Raw genomic sequence first — 21,917 nt, 5'->3', positions numbered from 1 at the left:
TTTACCTCGTCATCTCAGTTAAACCTGACCACACTCTCACGTGGTACGTGCCATTGTGTCCTGTCTTGCAGATGACTAAACTGAGGCACACGGTTGGAGCCCAGCTGTCCAGCTGTAGATCCCATGGCTCCTGGGCTCCTATAGTCTTGAACAATTTTCAAAGTCATGCAAACATGCTCTAAAGGACACAGTAATACACAGTAATACCTTTAGTCACGCAATTTTTTTTTAAAGAAGCAATAATTGCAGTGTGCTTCACTGTTGAAATCAGAATCAGAGAAAATGGATTCCATTCATGCTTTGCATTCAGTATCTGCCTGGTTTCACAGGGATCCAAACTCGATGACAGCAGCCCACACTGGCAACATGGTTACACGTTCAACTTCCACTCTTCCCCAGATTCCCATTTTTAAACGGCTGGTCAGAGGACGACCTTTCTCTCCAGAGCAACCCTAGTCTGACCCTTTGGTCCCATGCGGCCCTTTGCTGAATGCACACAGCCCAGGTCTGTGCAGGCCAGTGACAGATGTGCTGCCTGAGAAGGGCTCACCTCTGAGGCTCCCTGGGAAGGGCCTGGCTGGTGCTGTGAGCTCCAGAGCTCCGTGGGGCGGCTGAGGCCCTGCTGAAACCGCATCGCTTTCAGATTCTATCTTTGCTCCAAACTGCATCATTCGCTTCCTCATGGCTTGCTTGTGTGTCCCTCCCGTTACACTTTCTGTATGCAATGTCACAATCTGTTTTCTGAGGAAATGGACCTAAGACAGACGGACTCCTAGTTGTTCAGTAGCAGGAGGTTCCTTAGGTGTGAGTTACTGAGCCTTAAATAATATTGTACCTTAGACTCTGGTCTTCCAGTGCACACCAGCTCGTCAAGGTCAACCTTAAGATCAGCCTTATCTATGAGACACATTGAATTTGGTTTTGATTTTTGAGACAGGGTCTTGCTCTGCTGACCAGGCTGGAGTGCTGTGGTGCGAACACACTTCACTACTGCCTCAACCTCCCGGAGTTCAAGCCACCCTCCCACCTCAGTCTCCCGAGCAGCTGGGACTCTAGGCGTGCCACTATACCTGGCTAATTTTTTTACTTTTTGTAGAGACAGAGTCCCAGTATGTTGCCCAGACTGGTATTGAACTCCTGGGCTCAAACAATCCTCCTGCCTCACCCTCCCCAAATGCTGGGATTACAGGCATGAGCCACTGCACCTGGCCTGGGCCATGTTGTTAAACGTGATCCAAATATAATCCTTGTGGTGTAGTCGCTGAGAAATGCCGTTGGCCTCTTCCGAGTCTCCCTTTATGGATGATGGGAAGAGGAGGATTCACTTGTCCTCCTGGGATGCCCCAAGAGCCAGGGCAGCTGTGTGGAGGACATATTTCCAGGGCATTCAGGAGCATGGGAGTCTCAGCCTGTGGTCTCTCCTTGTCCGTTGGCCTCCTTGGAGAATCACTGCTCAATCAAGCGCTTGGGCAGGTCTCCCACTGTGGGAACAAAGTCCTTTCTGGTTCCCATGGTTTTTCAGGTACTGTCGGTTCTTATTTGGGGGATCTGCATGCTCTGTGGTTGCCATAGGTGAGTTCCTGCCTGTCACTTCAGTTTTAAATAACTGACATGTTAGCTCATTGAAGAATTGGACACTGATTCACTTCCTGATTATTTAAGGCCAGCAGTAACTTAAGGAATTCTTTACAATGTCATCCACATCCATGTAGAGGGCCCAGGCAAAACGTGCCTCTCGCAGCCTTCCTGGGAGCCTGTTTCTATTTTTCCTGATTGCCATCAACCGAGCTCAGGGGTACAGATTCCCCCTCAAGTCTCTCCTCAGCAGGCAGCTCTTTTGGTGAATTATCTGATTTGCCCTGTTCCATTTTCAGAATACAGTTTATACACATGCAGTATATCCAGTCATCCCAACAAATTTTTTTTTAAAAAAGGAAAAGGGAAAAACTTCCTCTCAGGGATATCTTATACTTACTGGGTGCAATAAATTTCCATAACAGAGAACTTCTCTTCTTACAGCTCCTGCAATCATAACAAAGAAGCCTATTAGTGCCTGTGAACTTCAGCATTACTTCCCAATCACCAACAGCTTATTTGGGTTGCATCTTATCTCCTCTGAAGACTATTGGGATCTTCAAATACCAGTTCGTTTTTCCTAATCAAAACCAGAAGTCGGTGTTCCAAGTATCTGCTAATGAAGAGAAAATCAGGGCATCATTTCTAATTGTTTTCAGTCCTGTGACTACAAACAAGTACATGCAGATTTTACCAACTCTTCCACAATCTTAAGGTTCCTGATTTTTTTTTTTTTTTTTACATTTTTCTTTATATCCTAGGAAGCCGGCCCCCTGAGGATAGTCCTAGACATGGAATGAAGATAGATAACTGGGATACTTAGAACAGCATAGACTGGGTGATTCCAGGGAAACCCATTCATCCCGTTCTCTGATCCTTGCTGTGATAAGCTTTAGCAATGTGGCTTAGGTAACTGCTGTCAGAGAAGGCTACCAAGGCTATTAGAAACATCAATGTATCCTAAGGATCTTCTCTGCTGATCTATTCCAGAAACTGGAATACTCTCAATCAATTCTCTTTCCCTTGCTTCCCACGTGCATAAAGGCTGTCCCGATCCATTTCTCCCCATTTCTCCTCTATGTCTTTCAAATCTGCCAACTTTCCTTCATCTTGTCTACAGCTACCTTAGTTTGGACTGTTACTATCTATAACTTAAGCGATGGGTTTCCTCACACCTAACCCATGACTCTCTCCAAAACTTTCATCACTCTGCAACCCGAGCATCTATCCAAAATGCAGTGTTGTTCATGACACTCCTCCCCCTCACTTATCACCTATGATGACCTACTATGAATTTTAGAGGATAACAAATCCTTAACTTCTGGCTCCTGTTTACCTTTATCCTCATCTGGTATTACTGCTGTGCTCACCTCCTACACTACAGCAGCACTGGTCCTCTCAGTGCCCAGGGCACCCCATGCCCACATCCACTATGGGGCCATTCTTCCCTCTGCAGTTACCATCCTAACATTACTTCCTAGTTATTGCCTATAGTCCTGCAGACTTTAGGACACACATATATCCGTGAAACTTTCTCCTGTCTTGGTAGATTTCCTTCATTACTATGCAATTTCAGGTGACAATCATGTTTTTGCCTTCAAAACATTTCTCTCAGTTCATGATACACCATTGAAAGCAAATATGTGGTTAATGTCAGTCTCCTCCAGACTGTGTTCCTCATGAAAGCAGGACATAAGTCTGGCCCAACTGGTGGGAATTTCTCTTTTTTATGATTATGTGTAAAGTCATATACAGTTGTTTTTAAAACACTTCTTGACAAAATGAATAGGCGTGTCTGCGACAAAAACATCTCCTAAACAAGCCAGAATGATTTTTACATGTCTTCTTAGAGAGTATATAACCCAGTGTGTTATTGGTCAGTTTAGGCTGCCGTAACCTGGGTGAGTTAACCAACATAAATTTATTTATCAGTCTGGGCATGGTGGCTCACGCCTGTAATGCCAGCACTTTGGGAGGCCAAGGTGGGCAGATCATCTGAGGTCAGGAGTTCCAGACCAGCCTGGCCAACATGGTGAAACTCCGTCTCTACTAAAAACACAAAAATTAGCCATGTGTGATGGTGCATGCCTGTAATCCCAGCTACCTGGGAGCCTAAGGCAGGAGAGCCGCTTGAACACCTGGGAGGCGGAGGTTGCAGTGAGCCAAGATGGCACCATGGCACTCCAGCCTGGATGACGGAGTGAAACTCCGTCTCAAAAAAAAAAAAAAAAGGAAAAAGAAAAGAGAAGAAATTTATTTCTCACTTTCCTGCTGGAGGCTGGGAAGTCCAAGATCAGGTGTAGGTACTAATTCTGTCTCCAGGGCACAACTCTCATGACATCATCTAAATGGATAATAGTAACATCCCAAATGCCCCACCTCCAAACACCAACACATTGGGGGTTGGGGCTGCTACACAGGAATTTGGGGACACAACATAGTCCACATCTCAGTCCGATGATGTCTCTCATGACATGTGCCTTTCTGTATGGCTTCATTAACTTCTTATAGTCTATGTTTTTCATATTACTGGGCTAACATTTAAGCAAAATATAATATTGGTGAAGAGGTTGAGGTTGAATCAATCGAATGAAAGAAACTAAGATGAAATTGGAAATCTGTACTTGAATTCGCCTACTTTGCAGTTTTGCTTTTAAGTAGGAAAATTGGACATGAATCTTGGGTCACAAAGTCATGAGCTTAGTGATCTATCTTATATGTCTGCTTTGTCCTTAATATAGCATCTCAAATCCTCCAGTGAACAGTCCCATTGTCTTCCCAGACACTCATACTTGTCTGTGAATAATTCATTCTCTCCTGTTCTTCATTTATAAACTCAGCCTCACTTCCTCTAACCAAAGACATCAACATTTTCATAGAATGTTAAACTGAAGTTATCTTCCACAGGTCATCTAGGTAAAGCTAATAGAAAACTTAGTGACTGGCACATAGATGACTCTAAATGAATATTTCAATTGATTAAATAGTTGTTTTCACCAGGGCTCAGGAAACACTATTTAAACATTTCAGCAAGGAGTGGCTGAAGGACTTGACTCTGGCCATGAAAAGGAGCAGAAATCGGCTGGAACTAGCATCAGCTCACCTCTTTTGCTTTTTTTTTTTTTTTAAATTTTTCTTTTGAGACAAAGTCTCACTCTGTTGCCCAAGCTGGAGTGCAGTGGAGTGATCTCAGCTCACTGCAGCCTCCACCTCCCAGGCTGGGACTACAGGCATGTGCCACCACACTAGGCTAATTAGGCTATTTATTTTTATTTTCATTTTTTGGAGAGACAGGGTCTCAGCATGTTTCCCAAGTTGGCCTCGAACTGCTGGACTCAAGCAATTCTCCCACCTTGGCCTCCCAAAGTGCTGAGATCACCCACCCATCCACCCAGCCTCTTTTGCTTTCTTGATCTAAAGTAGACATGAGGCTAGCAAAGCTTATCCACTTTTGTTGTGCCTTAAACACAAAAAAAGATGCTTGAAACTGTCACGGCTGGGATGGCACCAGGGAGCAAATGACATACGGGAAGAACGCGGGTATCTCAAAGCCTGCGGGTCACAGGTTGCTGAGATGCTGACGCAGTGGCAGGCAGCACATCCTCTAACCTTCTTGAGAGATGATCTTAGGAACAAATGGATTCTTAACACGGACAGTTCTTTATTCAGACACAAAAAAAACACTGTAAGAAAAATGCTGGCACCATTTAAAAACCTTATTATTAACTTTGTTCACAAACAGCATAAGGAATAAATATATAAAAAGTAGCACTGAAAAAATACTTTGAAGTGACTGCTGGGAAAAAAAAAAGCTTATTGTAGCAAGTATAGAGAAGAGTATGGAAATTTTAATGGAAATAGTAATGTATTTTTAATATCTATGTTACATATGAACATATGTTACATATCTATGTTACATATCGTTTATTAACAAAGTAAGGCTAAAGTTTATATTGAAGTTAATGCATATATTAATCATTAATTATTGGCTGTAATCAATTCTTTGTAAAACCTTTTTCTACTTGTCTAACTGAGCATGTCCATCCTGATCCTTATAGAAGCCTTCACTTTTTTTTTGCTTATTAAACAGATAAAAAAAAAAAGCCTATCTGAAAGACCTGTAAGGGCTCTGTGTTATATTCTGAATTATGAGCAATGTAGCATGGCCGCAACATTATTAGAATGGCTGTGATTCATTTGAAATTTTTTATTAGAGAGATTATAGGTGGTGACCTCTATAACTGCAATACTTGAGCCCTTCATCAAAGCAACTTTTCAAAACTATGATTGAAAACTAGAATCAAAATCAGAATAACAAGTAGGACACTGAGTTTTATAGCACAATTCCAAACAGGAACTGAGCAATTAAATAGTGAATGATGATAGCAGTTACGGTGCTTTTGGCTTCAGGGCAAATAGAAGTTTCAAAATGTCTTAACTGTAGCGATTTGCCGTGTTCTAGTTTTTCTAAGGTTGGTGACAGTTTCCGTAAGGAAATACACATTCATAGAAATACACATTCATAGAAATGAAATACAGAGAGATATTTCCAACATTAACCCAAACCATTCTGATTGTGCAATACATTGATAGCTAAGTTGGAAAGGAAAGAAAGAATTTCTGCTCCTTTAAGTACCATTGTCTATGACAATAATTCAAGGCAGGCTCATCAAGTCTAAATTCCTTATGCATGCATCCATGGGGGTGAGTCAACCTTGATAAAATGAAAAGATTCCTGGCCTTGAAGGGGTCTGGGAGTGAACTGCAATCATTGCTACTGGCTTTTCAGAGGCAGCAAACTCAGTGGATACGAATTTAAGTTTTAGAATCAGGCATGCTTGCTCTTAGGTGCTCAGTGACAATTTCACTTAATGTGTCGAATCTTCTTGCTTCTCTCTTACATGGGGGTAGCAACACTTGCTGGAATGTGGCTGTGATGGCTGAATCTGGCAATGCACTTGGAGCGCTGGCTACACTGAGCAGGCAGCAGGGCCCACAGGAGTGGCTGAAATGTGCAGAAAACGCAAGGGCAGCCTTGTTCTGTTCAATGGAAAAGCAAGAAGATCACAAACAAAAATGTCATTAGCACCTACAGTACCTTAACATTAGCAGTAGCTTTTTACTTTTATTTTTATTGTGTGCATTAAAACCCTATAGCATGCACTAAGATTTCCAGAACACATTTCAGACCTCAAGATCTGTGAACAGTGAACGGTGAGGATAAAGAGCCATGGAGAAATAATTGTGATTATTTCCAAAGAAGAGTAGAAAAGCTGTTAGATTTGGTGAGATGGAATGGATCTCACCATTCTATTCTTAGTTGTTGGATTAGGCGGATAGAATCTCCATGGCCCAGTAAATCAAGAAGAGCGATAAAGAAAAGAAATGGCATTCATAAGGGTATGTAGGTTAGAAGGTTTCTCTAGAAAGGGGAAGTTATTTGTGATAAGAAAATTGAGGCTAAAATTAGAAAATTTAAGCAGAGAAAAGAGTGTTGAAGCTCTTGATCTTGCCACTAAAAATCCATATTCTATGAGGTTTTCTTGTTTAAGCATAAGATAATTTAGAAGCAAATGTCACTGTAGCTCCAGTGTGTAATAGACAGAAAGCAGGCTTTTGAATTAGGAATATCTGGTTGAAAATATAGCTCTACTTCATATTAACTATGTGCTGTTGGACAAATAATTTGGACTTCCCAATCTTCAATTTCCTCATCCGCAAAAAGAGGTGAACACTTACTAGGCAGAATTATGATGAGGATTAAATGAATTAGTAGACATGAAACACCTAGCACAATGCAGTAATATGCAGTAGGTATTTGGCGGACATTAGTTCTAATTTATTCATTTATTACATATCATATGTAAATTATTACACATCATTTCATGATATTGTAAATCTAATATTTGGACTGGAAAATAAACAATAGCCTTTCAAACAATGAATTGAAGTTATACTTACATTTACAATATCATGTTTAAGTTCTAGAAAACACCTACTGGAATAATTAATTGTGAAAAATATTATTCCTTAGTGCATTTCTGCATGATTGATTGAATTAGTTAGTATTTGAGTATTGGTGTTCAAAGTAGACCGCAATACTTTAAGAATATCATTTAACCACTCAATTTTGCTTTTGTTCTTGTTCAAAAGGTGAAAGGTGTGGGAATGAAGAGCTGTTGGATATTTAATGACCTCTCTGAAAAGCCACCAACACAATATCTTCTCAAGTAACAACAAATTATTATGAGTTTTCAAATAGGTTTCTATTAAAGGGGTATCTTAATCTGTTCAGACTACTATAACAAAACAACAAATGGATGGCTTAATCAATAAAAATGTATTTTTTATAGTCCAAGAGCCAAGCTCCAGTAGGTTCAGTGTCTGGGAGGAATCTCTTCCTGGTTTGCAGATGACCATGTGTTTGTTGTGTTCTCACATGGCCTGGTGTGGGGAGGTGGTTAGGAAGCTCAGTCTCTCCTTTTTCTTCTTAGAAAACACTAATCCTATCATGAGGGTCCCAATTTCATGTTCTCACATGGCCTGGTGTGGGGAGGTGATTAGGAAGCTCAGTCTCTCCTTTTTCTTCTTATAAAACACTAATCCTATCATGGGGGTCCCGCTTTCATGACCTAAATACCTCTCAGAGGCCCCGCCTCCTAATATCATCCCATCTGGTTTAACGTTCAACATATGAATTTTGGAGAGAGACATAAACGTGTATGTCTCTCTATATGCTGTGTTAGGATCACTATCAAACTACTAAACATAATGATAACCCATAAAGTGGTTATCATTATGTTTAGTAGTTTGATAGCGATCCTTACATAGCATTAATTTAAAACAAGCATATAATTAACTTCAACTCAAGATTATTAAATAGGGGAAGAAAAATCATCCTATCTAAACTAAAGTCTTAGTAATTTATATAGTTAATAACAGTTTACTAGTTAGTAAAAATTTTTATAATGAGGAATCTGTTTTTCATGTGGCCAACTATATATATATATATAACTATATATATATATATTTTAATTAACTGAAAATCTAAAATAATGAAAATACAGAATAGGTCATGCTTTTATAAAAATAGTATAAAAAATTAAGTGACAGATGCCAATGTCTGAACTAATCAGTAGAACACTATAAACTTGTGCTATGGAGAAGGAGGTAGGAAAGAAAAAAGAAGAGTGTATGATGCCAATTAGGTCTTTGAAAAATGAAATCAATTTCAAAAAGAGCAATTTGGCATCATATATGTTGACTGTAGTTAGTATCCATCAAAAACAAAATAAAAACAAAGACAGCAAATATATCACACAAATAGGCAAAGTTCAGCACAGCTACATAAAGCACAATTTACTGGCAGCTCAAGCTGGAGATTTTTATGTCCCTTCAGAACCTTGCTTGACTCTTTGGTTTAGAGTAAGATTCATTTAAGTGATTATTTTTGAAGGAATAGGAGCAGTGGGGCCAAGGCTACCCTTGATAAATCATGCAATGAGTTTAAGTGTTACTTCACTAAACCTTTGAAGGAAGGTTTAAAGAAATGTACTTAAATACTTAGGCCAAAGGCTATAATCTCCATTTGCATTTGTCAATTTAGCAAAAACGTTAAATGCTGACATTCTATCAAGAAACAGAGAGAGGAGAAGGAGGAGGAGGCAAAGATGGAAGAGGAGAAGGAGGGTGGAGAGGAGGAGGACAGAGGAGAGGAGGAGGAGGAAATAGAAGGAAGAGGAGGAAGAGGAGGAGAAGGAGAAAGAGAAGAATGAGAGAATGACGGGCTAACGAAGAAACACCCAGACAGACATGCTGTCTTGCATCTCTTTCATTGTCGTGAGAAGAATATTGATACTAGCCTGCTGATTCCAGAGGTAGGATGAGAGACATGGAGCAGAGCTGAATCACCCAGTGGAGCCCAGTCTAGTTCGGAGGATTAATATCTAAGTACCGAGTGCATGGCTGAGCCCTGTCAAGATCAGCAGAGCCTCCCCACCAAGCCCAGGGTGCCTTCTGAACCTCAGAAGATGCAGAGATCTGTGACGACGCATGATCGTTGCATTAAGCAATGAAATTGAGGGAAGGTTTGCTGAAAGGCATATTATAGTTATAGCTGACACATAGGTAAATGTCCAACACTGTGAAGTTAATTAAAAATTTGAGTACATCTATAAGTTGCATAATATAAAATGCATATATTAAATGCATTATTTAATATGATAATTTATGTGAATATTTAATCACATTAGATAAATGAACTTTACATGTTATATATTTAGCATCCAATATAACATTGTAAGTAATAAGGCATTTCAAAGTAACCAGCTAGTTTGATTTTGACTTTCTAAAAAGAATAAAATAGATAAAGACACATGAATGGTAAAAATATTAAATAAGTGTATTAAATACAAAGAAAAGTCTTTCAAAATAGAGTTTGAATAAGGCTCCTTGTTCAGCATTATTTCATCACCTTTTTAAAAAAAAGGTGTTTGCCTACAAAATAAAGGCACAAAAACTTAAAATTTTGCATTTGTATTAAATATTTTTTTCTTATGATGATTCCTACAGGGTATTCTTGGACATAATTTATTAAAATCTCCATTCCTGGAGATATTCAATAATTTATTTAGGTACTGTAGTGGAATTTTTCAATTTTTGATATATTGAACAATTTATTTCAAATTCAGTTGCTTAATTATTAAAATCTGCATTGTGGTTTATAAGTTTTCCAGGTAAAATATATCATAATGATCCAGCTAGATTGTCTGATATACCTTCCAGTTCTAACAGTCTAAAAATCCATTCAACTACTTCAAATACCTTTGGGTTTTCTTAGATTGACCATGAAAGATGAGCTCCATTCTTCTGTGGAGAAGGCATTCATCCACTTTGTGCTGGGAGTCAGAGGGGGACAGAGAAGAATTTGTTTTCCAACAGTGAAGTGACTCTAACAAAATGTACATCTTTATTATCCAGCACTATCAATTTGGATAATTTGATGATAAGGCAAGTAATGAAAATATCATCATTTGCAAACAATCGCCAATAGAGTACTTATTTTAGGACACAATTGTCCTTTATGTAAAAAAAAATTAAAGGCTCACAATAAATGTTATTACATAAATTAGCCAAATAGATATCATCTAAATGATTAACCTAGGAGTGATATTTTTGCAAACTTACCAACAAATGACACGTTTATTCATTGATTCCCTCTTGGAATCTAAATGCTGATCTCAGAGTGCCTTTGGGGATTTTTGGGAAACTCTTAAATTTTTTCAGATTATAAGATTTCTTAGAAATTTTGGTGTGATCATCTAGGAGCTTCTGTGTACAAATAAAGGTGCCAGGAGTATTTATGGAAAAGCAGAAAAAAATTAAAGCAACTGAGGACTTATATTTCTAGCTAAGATGCAGTCATGGGACTTAGATTTATCCTCTCTCCTACAATAATGAAAAAAACATAAGCAATGTTAGAGGCAACGAGTTTTAAGACATTGGACAGCAGGCATCAGAGTGAAGAAATCTTAGAGGAACGGGAAACCAATGAGATAAAGTCCAAATTTCTGAAGCGTATTTCCTGGAGACAGTTCCATGCAAAGCTCAGAGACGGGAAGCCAGGGAATGCAGCATCCTACTTGAGTTAAGGAGACAAAGCCTGCAGAGGCCAATGCAGCTAAACCACACAAGGCTAAGAACTAGTGAGGAGAGCTGGACAGAGAGACCACTGAGGATTTGCAGAAGGTCTCTCTTGCCTCTTCAGCTGAAAACTGATCAGTGCAAGGGTAGGAGGAAACTACTGTAGTCTGGGTAAAGAACCATCTAAAATGATTAGGAAAGTAATCCCTGAAACTCACACAGAGCCAGACATATTTTCTGTTCCCAAAACCAAGAGTAGAAATCTTATAGTTTATAGGTCACTGGGTAGAGTACTTAAAAGGGTTTTGCCTCAAGGAGCAGAAGAAAGTTAATCCTAAATAAATGCTACCCTGGTCCTATCTAACAAAGATTAAAAATAAGAACCTGAGAGATTGAACTACTACCAAGAAATGAAACTGCATCTTAGAATAGAGCTCAATAATATTTATAGGAATGCAAAAATTATTCATGAAACAAAAAGATAAAATTCCAAATGGTTGTTATTCAGTAAAAAATTACAGGTATTCAATGAAACAGCAAAATAGAATTCATAATGATGAGAAAGAAGTCAATAGATGGAAATTAACACAGAAATGATGTATGTGTAATGTATAGACCAATATGCAGAAATTATACCCGTATTTCATGTATTCAAAAAACTAGAGGAAAATATGAGCATGTTATATAGAGACTTGGATAATATTATAAAAGACTCCAATTAAACTTCTTGCAAAAAACCCACAATGTCTGAGATGAAAAATCTGGATCTCTACAATGAAATAAAGAACATTAAAAATGGTAACTGTGTGAATAACAACGAATTTTTTTATTATACTACACTACACACACACCCCAAAGAGATACAGTTTATAAGTCAACAAGGAAAATTATGTAATTGAATAAGTTAATTCGAATGATTAAATAATGAAATTATTAAATTAACCCAATAAAAGAAGAAAAATAGAAGGAGGACAAACAAAAGATTAATCAAACAGGAAAAACAAGGAATATAGTAGATTTAAATCCAACTGAATCGATAATTATGTTAATATAAATGGTCCAAACAGAACAATTAAAAGGCAGGAATTGTAACACTGGCTAAAAAATAAATAGGCAAATATAGAATGCCCACGAGGGACTCTTTTTAAATATAAAGACATAAATAAGCTATGAGTAAATAAAAGAAAAGTTATACAAAGTTACTATGGATTAAAAAATAGTTGAAATTGCAACAAAAGCAAAAATGGACAAGTGAGACCTAATTAAACTAAAGAACTTCCACGCAGCAAAACAAACTATCAAGAGACTAAAAAGAGTCAACCTACAGAACAGGAGAAAATAGTCACAAACTATGCATTCAACAAGGGTCTAATATTCAGAATCTACAAGGAACTTAAACAATTCAACAAGCAAAAAAATGAAATAACCCTTTAAAAAGTCGGCAAAAGGCATGAACAGGCACATCTCAGAAGAAGACATACAAGGGCCAAAAACCATGAAAAATGTTCAATAGCACTAATCATCAGAGAAATGCAAATCAAGACAACAATGAGATACCGTCTCATACCAGTCAGAATGGCTATTATTAAAAAGTTAAAAACAGTAGAGCTGGTGAGACTGTGGAGAAAAGGGAATGCTTATACACTGCTGGTAGGAATGTAAATTAGTCGAGCCACTATGGAAAGAAGTTTGAAAATTTCTCAAAAAGCTTAAAATAGAGCTATCATTTGACCCAGCAGTCTCATCATGGGTATATATTCAAAAGAAAATAAATTGTTTTATCCAAAAGACACGTGCACTCACGTGTTTATTGAAGCACTCGTCACAATAGCAAAGGCATGGAATCAACATAAATACCTATCAACAGTGAATTGAATAAAGAGAAAGTGTTATGTATACACCCCGAAATACTATGCAGCCATAAAAAGGAATAAACTCATGTCCTTTGCAGCAACATGGATGACAGCTGGAGGCCATTATTCTAAGCAAATTAATGCAGGAATAGTACAACAAATACCGCATGTTTTCACATATGAGTGGATGCTAAATATTGGATTTATCTGGGCATAAAGACAGCAACAATAGACCTCTGGGTCTACTAGAGGGGGGAGGTTCTACAAACGACCTATTAGGCACTATACTCACTACCTGGATGATGAGATCAATTGTACCCCAAATCTTACCCATCACACAACATACCCTTATAAGAAATCTGCATATGCACTCTTGGATCCAAAATAAAAGTTGAAATTTTTTTTAATAGCTGAAATGCCTATACTTTTAAGCAAAGTAGATTTTGAAGTAACCATTATTCTCAGGGATCAAGAAAGTCATTTCCTAATGAAAAAATGGTCCTGGTCATCTTCCCTCTGGCTGTATGTGTTCATCAACAGAGTTTGACTTCAGATTAATTGAGATTAAAGTTTTCTTCACCACTGAAGAAGCTCCCTGAATAACAGCAGTGGGTACCTATGTGTGTTCTTCCATGTTTATCATAGATTTTTCCTTCTTTTGTTCATAGAGCTTTAGTTTCACTTTGGAAAACGTCCTTGCCTCCATTCTGTGCAGTCTTGTAGACTCAATCTATGTGTCCAGTCATTGACGACGGGCTTCTTTTCCAAGGCGCTAGATCCCTGTAGAGAGGGACAGGGAGGGAGTGAATAGTTGATGGATTCATGTCAATGCCTTGGGAAGACTGCTCATTAGCTCTGGCCAACCTAGTTCTGATTCTTCCCGTTTATTCAGTTTTGTCTTCAATTTTGTCAGCTACATAAGCTGACATATGTCAACCCTTCAACTCTTACTTATAGTGCTTTCTCAATTTCTCATCAAACTTCAGCCATTTCAGTCTCCCCTCTTTTCTTTGAATTTTCCAAGCTCCTTCTTCTCAAGATCCTTGCAATCGGTGCTCCCCCTGCCTGGTGAGCATTCCTGCAGTTCCAAATACATCTGGTTCCTTCTCATGATTTGCATCTTAGTCCAAATGTTACTTCTTCAGAGAGGAATCTTCTGACTGCATTATCTACAAAGATATGCTCACCTACCTAGCACTGCTGTGTTTTTCTCTGTAATAGGTGTCAGCACATTAAGGCCTCGGGTGAATCACAGCCCAACAGTTGGTTTTCTAAATAAAAAGTTTCATTGGAATACAGCCACACTATTCATTTGTTTAGTATTGTCTATGGCTGCTTTCACTCTTGAAGTGGCAGAGTTGAGTAGTTGCAACAGTAACAGTATGTCTTACAATGCCTAAAATCTTCCTAAATCTTTAAAGAAGCTTTCTGATTCCAGTGTCATGCTATTCCATGTATTCACTTATATAACTTATCACTACCTGCCATTATCGTATTTATGTTTTTAGTTGAGTGACATCGTTCCTTCCCAACATTGTAAGAGTTATGGACAGTGGGCAACTTGCCTGCTTTTAATAAGCTATGCATTCCTAATACCTATCTAGTGCCTTCTGAGAGTAGAATTCTACAAATATTTGTGGAGTGCCTGAATGAATAAATGAGTATAACTTATCAAGAAGTACTCAACATATACTACCCATGCCATCTCTAGTATTTCATATATACTCTAGATGACATGTTCTTCTCACATGCAGTTGAATGGACTATGAACAGGTGTCTAAATCAAGAGTAGCCAATAAGTAGACCAGCCAAAATTCCATGACTGCTGGCAAAAAGATCAGCTGGATCACTGGATCAATTAGACATTTTTCTCACGAATCTGAAATTGAGAATGCGGCTCAGGAGTTGAACTTGTCTCTGTTCAGAAGCGTCTGAATACGACTGAACGTTTTGGTTTTTATTTATTCTTCCATTAAGCCCACTTCTTACACGAGCTAGCTTGGGTGTATATATCTTATATGCTTTCAAAGCAACAAACTGAAACACATCTCAAGCTAAAACTGAGCAGAAATACCCATATATAAATAAAAATAGGATAGGATAGCCACCTGCATTCTCATAGAAAAACTAAGTGCTTTAAGAAGTTACAGAACCTGGTAACACAGGCTGCAACATGGGTTCCCATGGCAATAGTAAAACCACTACTCAGTTGACTCTGCCTTTGTGAAAAGTGGATTGTTGGTTTGAAGCAATTGGTACTAATTGATTACTTAAAGGTCCAACGCCTTGTCATTAAAGTTGACAATGAGAGGAAAACCTTCTAAGCATGTTTACAGTAGTGTTTTTGTTTTGTTTTTATTTTACCCATACAAAAATAAAATTTTTTATCAAATCATCTTATGTCTTTCAAACAAAAAATAAAAACAAGTTTGATGACATTTCTTCCTGGGAGCTATCTTTACTACTGTTAATGTCAAAGATTAAATAATACAGTAAAATTAAAGAAAAGTCACTCTTAAAAGTATTAACTAATCTCTCTAATTTGTGTTGCATTTTCTTCTCCTCCCTGAAGATATATCAATTAATAAAACTGTCATATCATATATATGATGTATATATCATATATAAAATATGAGCTATATATGACATATATAAAATATGAGATATATATGATTATCTCGCATATAAAATGTGAGACATATCACTTATCTCATATAGAAAATACGAAAGATATATATCACATATATGTATATAATCATGCATGTTAAATTGGGCCATACAAAATTCCTATATGGGAACATTTAGAGGCAGTGAGAAATTTTTGAAAAAAATGTAGATTTCAAAACACATAAAATTAACAGTGGTTTAAACAAATTGTGTTTTATTCTTGCATATGAATGCTAAGTATTCTAGAAAACCACTTAAGGTAGAAAATGTGTCACATACAATTCAAACTTCACTAACAATGAACAAGATCAAAATGTGCCCTGTTTCCTACCATCTTCTGAGAAAATATCTTCTAAAAATTTTATATTTGATTCTGCAACAAAGAACAGGATTTTGCCACTATTGCATTCCTAGGTTTGGTCATCATACAGCTTACTTTTATTTCAAAATTCTTTACTCATATCAAATAGCTCATATGTCTGGGGTTTTCTACTTTTTATGTTTGCCATATTTCTTATATAATCCTGCTGACTATTTAACCAATTTTCTTTTTTTTTCTTTTGTTTATGTATTCTTGGCCATCTACTGTTTTGATCTACTTTTTTTAATCTGACATTTTCATCTTTACTTTTTTTCCACATTAACCCTAAAAACAGACTGACGTGTTTTGTATTGTTTAAACACACTTTCCACTGATGTGCCAAGTAATAAAAAAAGAGAAGAAAACCTAATCTTAAAAATCCAAATCAGACTTGTTATAATGAAACAGATGATTACATATTTTGTTCAGAAATAGTCCTTCAAAGAAAAAGAATCTTTTACTGTGCACTTAATTAATTATAATCATAAATAACAGTAAAAATATCCTAACAAAGTATTTCTAGATTTATTACATAATTTTACGGTGGACCCAGGGGCCCCCAAAACAAGACATGAATTAAGTCTGAATAATTAAGTTTGAATAACAATAAGTTTAATATTACTCATCATAAAACGATAGAACTACAATTTCTAGTCTACACTTGAAAGGCTCCTAATTTTAACCTGTGACCATCAGCTATCCACAGCAATATTGATTTGGAGATATTTACTTATATACATAGATGCAGTCGACTAGAAGAGGTATTTAAATGAACAGACAGCAGGAATACACTCAGATGAATGTGCACGGGATACGAGATCTCATATGAAGGTCAGGGAAGACTTTCTGAATGGTGTGACTCATGTACTGAGTCTGGACTTTGGAGTTAGCCAGATAAAGAAGGGGACTATATTGCAGACAGAGTAAACATTAATTGGGAGGAACTGGGCCTGTGATGTCATGGTGGAATCTACAGATAGTGATTAGTTCAGTAGGGCTGGTGAATGTGATCTTCATCTGGAGGGGCACTCATGTCAGAAATCAGATTATTCCTGCTGCAAGAGCCATGCAAAGAGAATGGGTTCTTTCCCTAAAAGCAAGAGGAATCATTGAAGAGATTTAACAAGTGAAGAGTTATTTTTAAAAAGTAATGAAAAAAGGCGGGGCACTATAGCTCGCTCCTGTAATCCCAGCACTTTGGGAGGCCAAGGCGGGCAGATTACCTGAGGTCAGGAGTTCGAGACCAGCCTGGCCAACATGACGAAATCCCATCTCTACTAAAAATACAAAAATTAGCCAGTGGTGGTGGTGGCGCCTGTAATCCCAGCTACTTGGGAGGCTGAGGTGGGAGAATCGCTTGAACCTGGGAGGCGGAGGTTGCACTGAGCCAAGATCGTGCCACTGCACTCTAGCCTGGGTGACAGAAAGAGAATCCTTCTCAAAAAAAAAGTAATGAGAAAACACACCAGATATAAAGTGAGAAGACTGATGGGCTGGTTCAGAAGAGGAAGCAGAGGTAGCGCAGCGAGGTTCTGGACTGAGAAGGGAAGATGGGGCTGAGATGAGAAGGGGGAACTCAGGTGTGCAAACCTCCCTGCAGGGCTTCGGAGCTTCGGGGGTGTGGGAGGAGGGATGTCAAGGTTATAGGTTGACTCCCAGGCATTTAGACTTCTGCCCGTTTAAGCACTTCTTTCTTTTGACGTTAATTTTAATATTTTGAGATTGTTTTATTTTGTCAAGTATATTTTGTTTGTTTACCCTTTTATTAGGACAACAACTACTTTAGATCTTCTCCCTACCTCTGTGGAGTCACTTGCTGGTGAGGGTCTATTCCTTACCTTCTACTGTATTTTATAACTAGAATGCTTTCACTGAACCTGAATATAGGAACAATGTTATTTTGACATATGCCTTGAGGTTGTGGAGAAAAGGGAACACTTATTCACTGCTGCTGGGAATGTAAATTAACTCAACCATTGTGAAGAGAAGTTTGCAGGTTTTTCAAAAAATGTAAAACCCAGCAATCCCATTGCTGAGTTTATATCCCATAGAAAATAGATCGTTCTATCAACACATGCACTTGTATGTTCATCGCAGCACTACTCACGATACCAAAGACATGGAATCAACCTAAATGCTCATCGATGGTGGCCTAGATAAAGAAAATGTGGTACAAATATACCAGGTAATACTATGCAGCAATAAAAAAAATGAAATTATGTCCTTTACGGCAACGTGGATGCAGCACGAGGTCATTAATCTAGGCTAAGCCAATTAATGCAGGAACACAAAGGCAAATGCTGGGTGTTGTCACTTCTAAGTGGGAGCTAAACATTGAGCACACTTGGACACAAAGAGAGCAACAACAGACAGCGGGGCTGCTTACGGGTGGAGGGTGGGAGGACGGCAAGGGTCAAAAAACTACCTATCCGGTACTGTGCTCACTACCTGGGTGACAAAATCATTTGTCTACAAAACCCTAGTGACAGGCAATTTACCATGCAACAAACCTGCATATGTGCCCCCTGAACTGAAATAAAAATTGGGAAAAGAACAAAGCAAAACAAAATATATGCCTTGAGAATTGAGTTCAAAGTGTTTTGGGCGGGGTGGGGCGGGTCAGGGCGGGGAAGAAGAGTAGGAACTTGCCACAGCTCAGATAGGCATAGGACAAATACAAGGACGAAGCCACGTCTGTCTCAGAGTCATTCTAACGCCTGTGGAAGTGGGTCCTCTCCCCTCAAGGACGTGAGGCTGAATTCACCTGAGGCATGACAGGAGGGTGTGCGCAAAGCAGCCTCACACAACAAGCAGGGGTAACTTCCCAGGGATCCAGGCGGCGGTTTTCCGACGTCGACGTCTCAGCAGTGAGCAAGGTGCTCTGGGAAACTCACCAGGCACCTGGAGGCTTGAGTGTCCTTGCGCTTGCGCAGAGTGGATTCCCGGGGCTTGGATTTTCTGATTATTCTTAGAGAAGCTCAAAAAGTACAATGACATGTGTGTAAGTCTCCCTCTATGTATTTCCCATAAGGCTACATTTATCACTACATTTGTTTAAAAAAAAGAAAAAAAAAGATTGTGTATTAGCGTCACAATTTATTCCAAGTATCCAACTCACTTTCTCTTTTTCTACGTTGCTTTGGGAATCTCTTTCCCCTGTAACTTTGCCGCTACATGATTTCCTGGATTCATCATGTTAAAACAAACTTACTTAAAACATAGATGAACATATCTACAATGTAACAATGCCTTTCGTCTATTTTCTCTTCAACTAATGATATTCAGAGCATATATAGTTTTTCCTGGCCTCTTTTACAATCATTGCATTTTTTTCCAAGTAATATCATGGCTAATATAAATTTATTGTTTATTATTACACTGCACATTTTCATTGCCTTAAATGAGAATTTCAGCGTGCTTTAAAGTAAAAAGAATGTGAAATGATTTCCAAATATATATTGTCTCACAATATGCTATGGAGTTGAATGATTTCTTATTACAATTCTCAGACAAAAATCTTACTGTAGGTGCTGAAATAGAAAATATAGTTCATGATTCTACTGTCTAAAAAAGATTACAGTTGGCTGACTGTATAACATCTCTATTATTAGTTCTTGGCAAATTTCTCTCGAGGGTACTTTTCTGGGGTTGTAAATGTCTACATCTTGAGCACTGTGGCATTGAACAAAGTGATTTTAGATGAAGTTTTTGTGGAATCAATAAAACATCAATGTTAAAGTTGACTTAGAGAACCACAAAGATTTTAGAAGATCACTACTACCAAAAGCTTCTATTGACAGTATTATTAGACTTTACATTTAATGATGATCTATTTCTGAGTCATTCTATTAGGTAATGTATAAAATTTTTAAAAATGGTTACCTATATTCTTAACCTCATTCATTTTATGTACTTCAGACCCAAACATTCTGCTCTCTCCTAAATATCTCCATATGATTCTCTTGCCTATGTAGCAAAGCTCAGTATTTCCAATTCTGAACTTATTGACATAATCGTGAAAACATAGCCTGAGGCATCAAGACTCCAAGAGAGAATTTCCAATTAGAATATTTATTTTTCTTTGGCAGTAAATAATTTACTTGGGGAAAGAGCATATATGCATAGAACAGCTATTAAGCAGAACATAAATGAGATTGAATTGTAGGACAAGAAAACAAAGGGAAACTGTTTGCAAAGGGATGGCATGCCTCTCATTGAGGGTATGTGAGAAAACACCGGGTGGAGCACTTCACTTTTTGCCAGTGGCTCTGCCTCCGGGCTGAATGTGTACCACCTCTGGAAATGGCAATCCAGAAATATCAAAATTACAGATGTTTTTACACTTCTGACCCTCTCTTTCCCTGTTCCAACAACTAAAACATAGGCGGCAAGTCTGTGGGTTTAGAATCCAAGTGATTTCTCCCAACAGTCCCCATTCTATTTCAGCTCTGCTTGATGGGTCCGGCCACTCCCGCTGTTTCTCACTTCTTCGTCTTTGACTTCCATGAGGCCTGCAGACTCAAGTCCTCAGTCCAGATCCTCACCTTCATCTTTTAGATGCATTCACATTCTTAAACCTCAGTACATCCTACGCCTCAAAAATCTTCAGTGGGTCCACGGTGCATACGAATTATTAGTTTGGTGATTTTATCACTTTGTGATGTGAAGCCAGGTTTTCCTTTTTCACTTGTCTTCTGTCATAAGATCAAGCATCTGGGGTTCTGCCATGTTGGACATGTAATGCCATGTAGCTTTCACTCACTCTATTTATTCCCTCATCCTCCAAACACCATCTTCTATTTCTGTGTATTGAAATCCGATTTAATATCACACCCAGGTTCAATGTCATCTTCCACAAATACATTTGTAATCTGCCCTCTGGTCTCCTAGCATTCATCAAACATTTTCCCAGCACAGTGTTATGACTTTATGAGAATATTTTCCCCTGTGCATAATATTTTGCTGATGCATGGCTATGTATTCAACTAAATCATAATTTTAGGCAAGAATCAGGCTTTATTCTTGGCTGTATTTCCCGTAGTTTTTGCTGAATATTGGATGAATATATAAAGGAAGGAAGAAGAAAGGAAGGAAGAAAGGAAGGCAGGAAGGAAAGAAGGAAGGAAGGAAAGATTGCATTTGTTACAGGAAATAGTAAAGGGTACGTAAACACTTGAGAAAATCCCAAACCAGTTTATATTTTTGAAAATTGCATAATGCAATCATTTGAAAAATAAATGGCTAAATTAGAGATTAAATTGATAATAAATTCTAGATTACATTACTAATAAAACTGTGGCAAGGAATAGATTTATGAGACATTCTGAAATATTCTTTTTGTGTGTGTGTGTGTGTGTGTGTATCTGTGATGGCCTTTACTTTGTTATTACTGATTTAATTATTTTAAAACCCTTATTAAGTGCTCTGTGGATTCATAGTGGCACCTCTCTAAAAATCTGAAAGTCAATATAGTCTTTTAAACTACAGAGTTGGCATCCTTTGTCTTATGAAGGGAGGGAGAACATAAACTCACTTACTCTTATATGTATGGAAAGTCTTAGTTTATACAAAAAGAAAGTGGTTGCCCTTTAGAATTATGTACAGATGAGCATACATAATTCGAGATTTTTTAATAGATTCCCTTGAGAACTTGGTTGTTGTAGCGCATTTATTCTATGTCTTAGTACATTTGAGCTGCTATAACAAAATACCATGGACTGAGTGGTTTATATACAACAGAAATTTATTTCTCACAGTTCTGGAGGATGAAAAGTCCAAGATCAAGGCAGCAGCAGATGCGGTGACTGGTGAGATCCCAC

At 37.9% G+C, this 21,917-nt stretch overlaps 1 long non-coding RNA gene across 1 annotated transcript; it reads right to left on the bottom strand.

Moving 5' to 3' along the window:
• Positions 1–5,570: 5,570 nt before the first annotated feature.
• LOC134759166 (uncharacterized) lies at positions 5,571–18,982 on the bottom strand. Its single transcript, XR_010135097.1, has 3 exons — positions 18,863–18,982; positions 10,399–10,472; positions 5,571–6,615 (listed from the first exon to the last, which is right to left on the bottom strand). It is a non-coding gene; the product is annotated as an uncharacterized lncRNA (long non-coding RNA).
• Positions 18,983–21,917: the final 2,935 nt, after the last annotated feature.

This window comes from Gorilla gorilla, chromosome 8 (genome assembly GCF_029281585.2).
Source record: "Gorilla gorilla gorilla isolate KB3781 chromosome 8, NHGRI_mGorGor1-v2.1_pri, whole genome shotgun sequence".
Classification (NCBI taxonomy): domain Eukaryota; kingdom Metazoa; phylum Chordata; class Mammalia; order Primates; family Hominidae; genus Gorilla; species Gorilla gorilla.
Note: the sequence above shows the minus strand (reverse complement) of the source record. Positions and strands in the feature narration are given on the sequence as shown.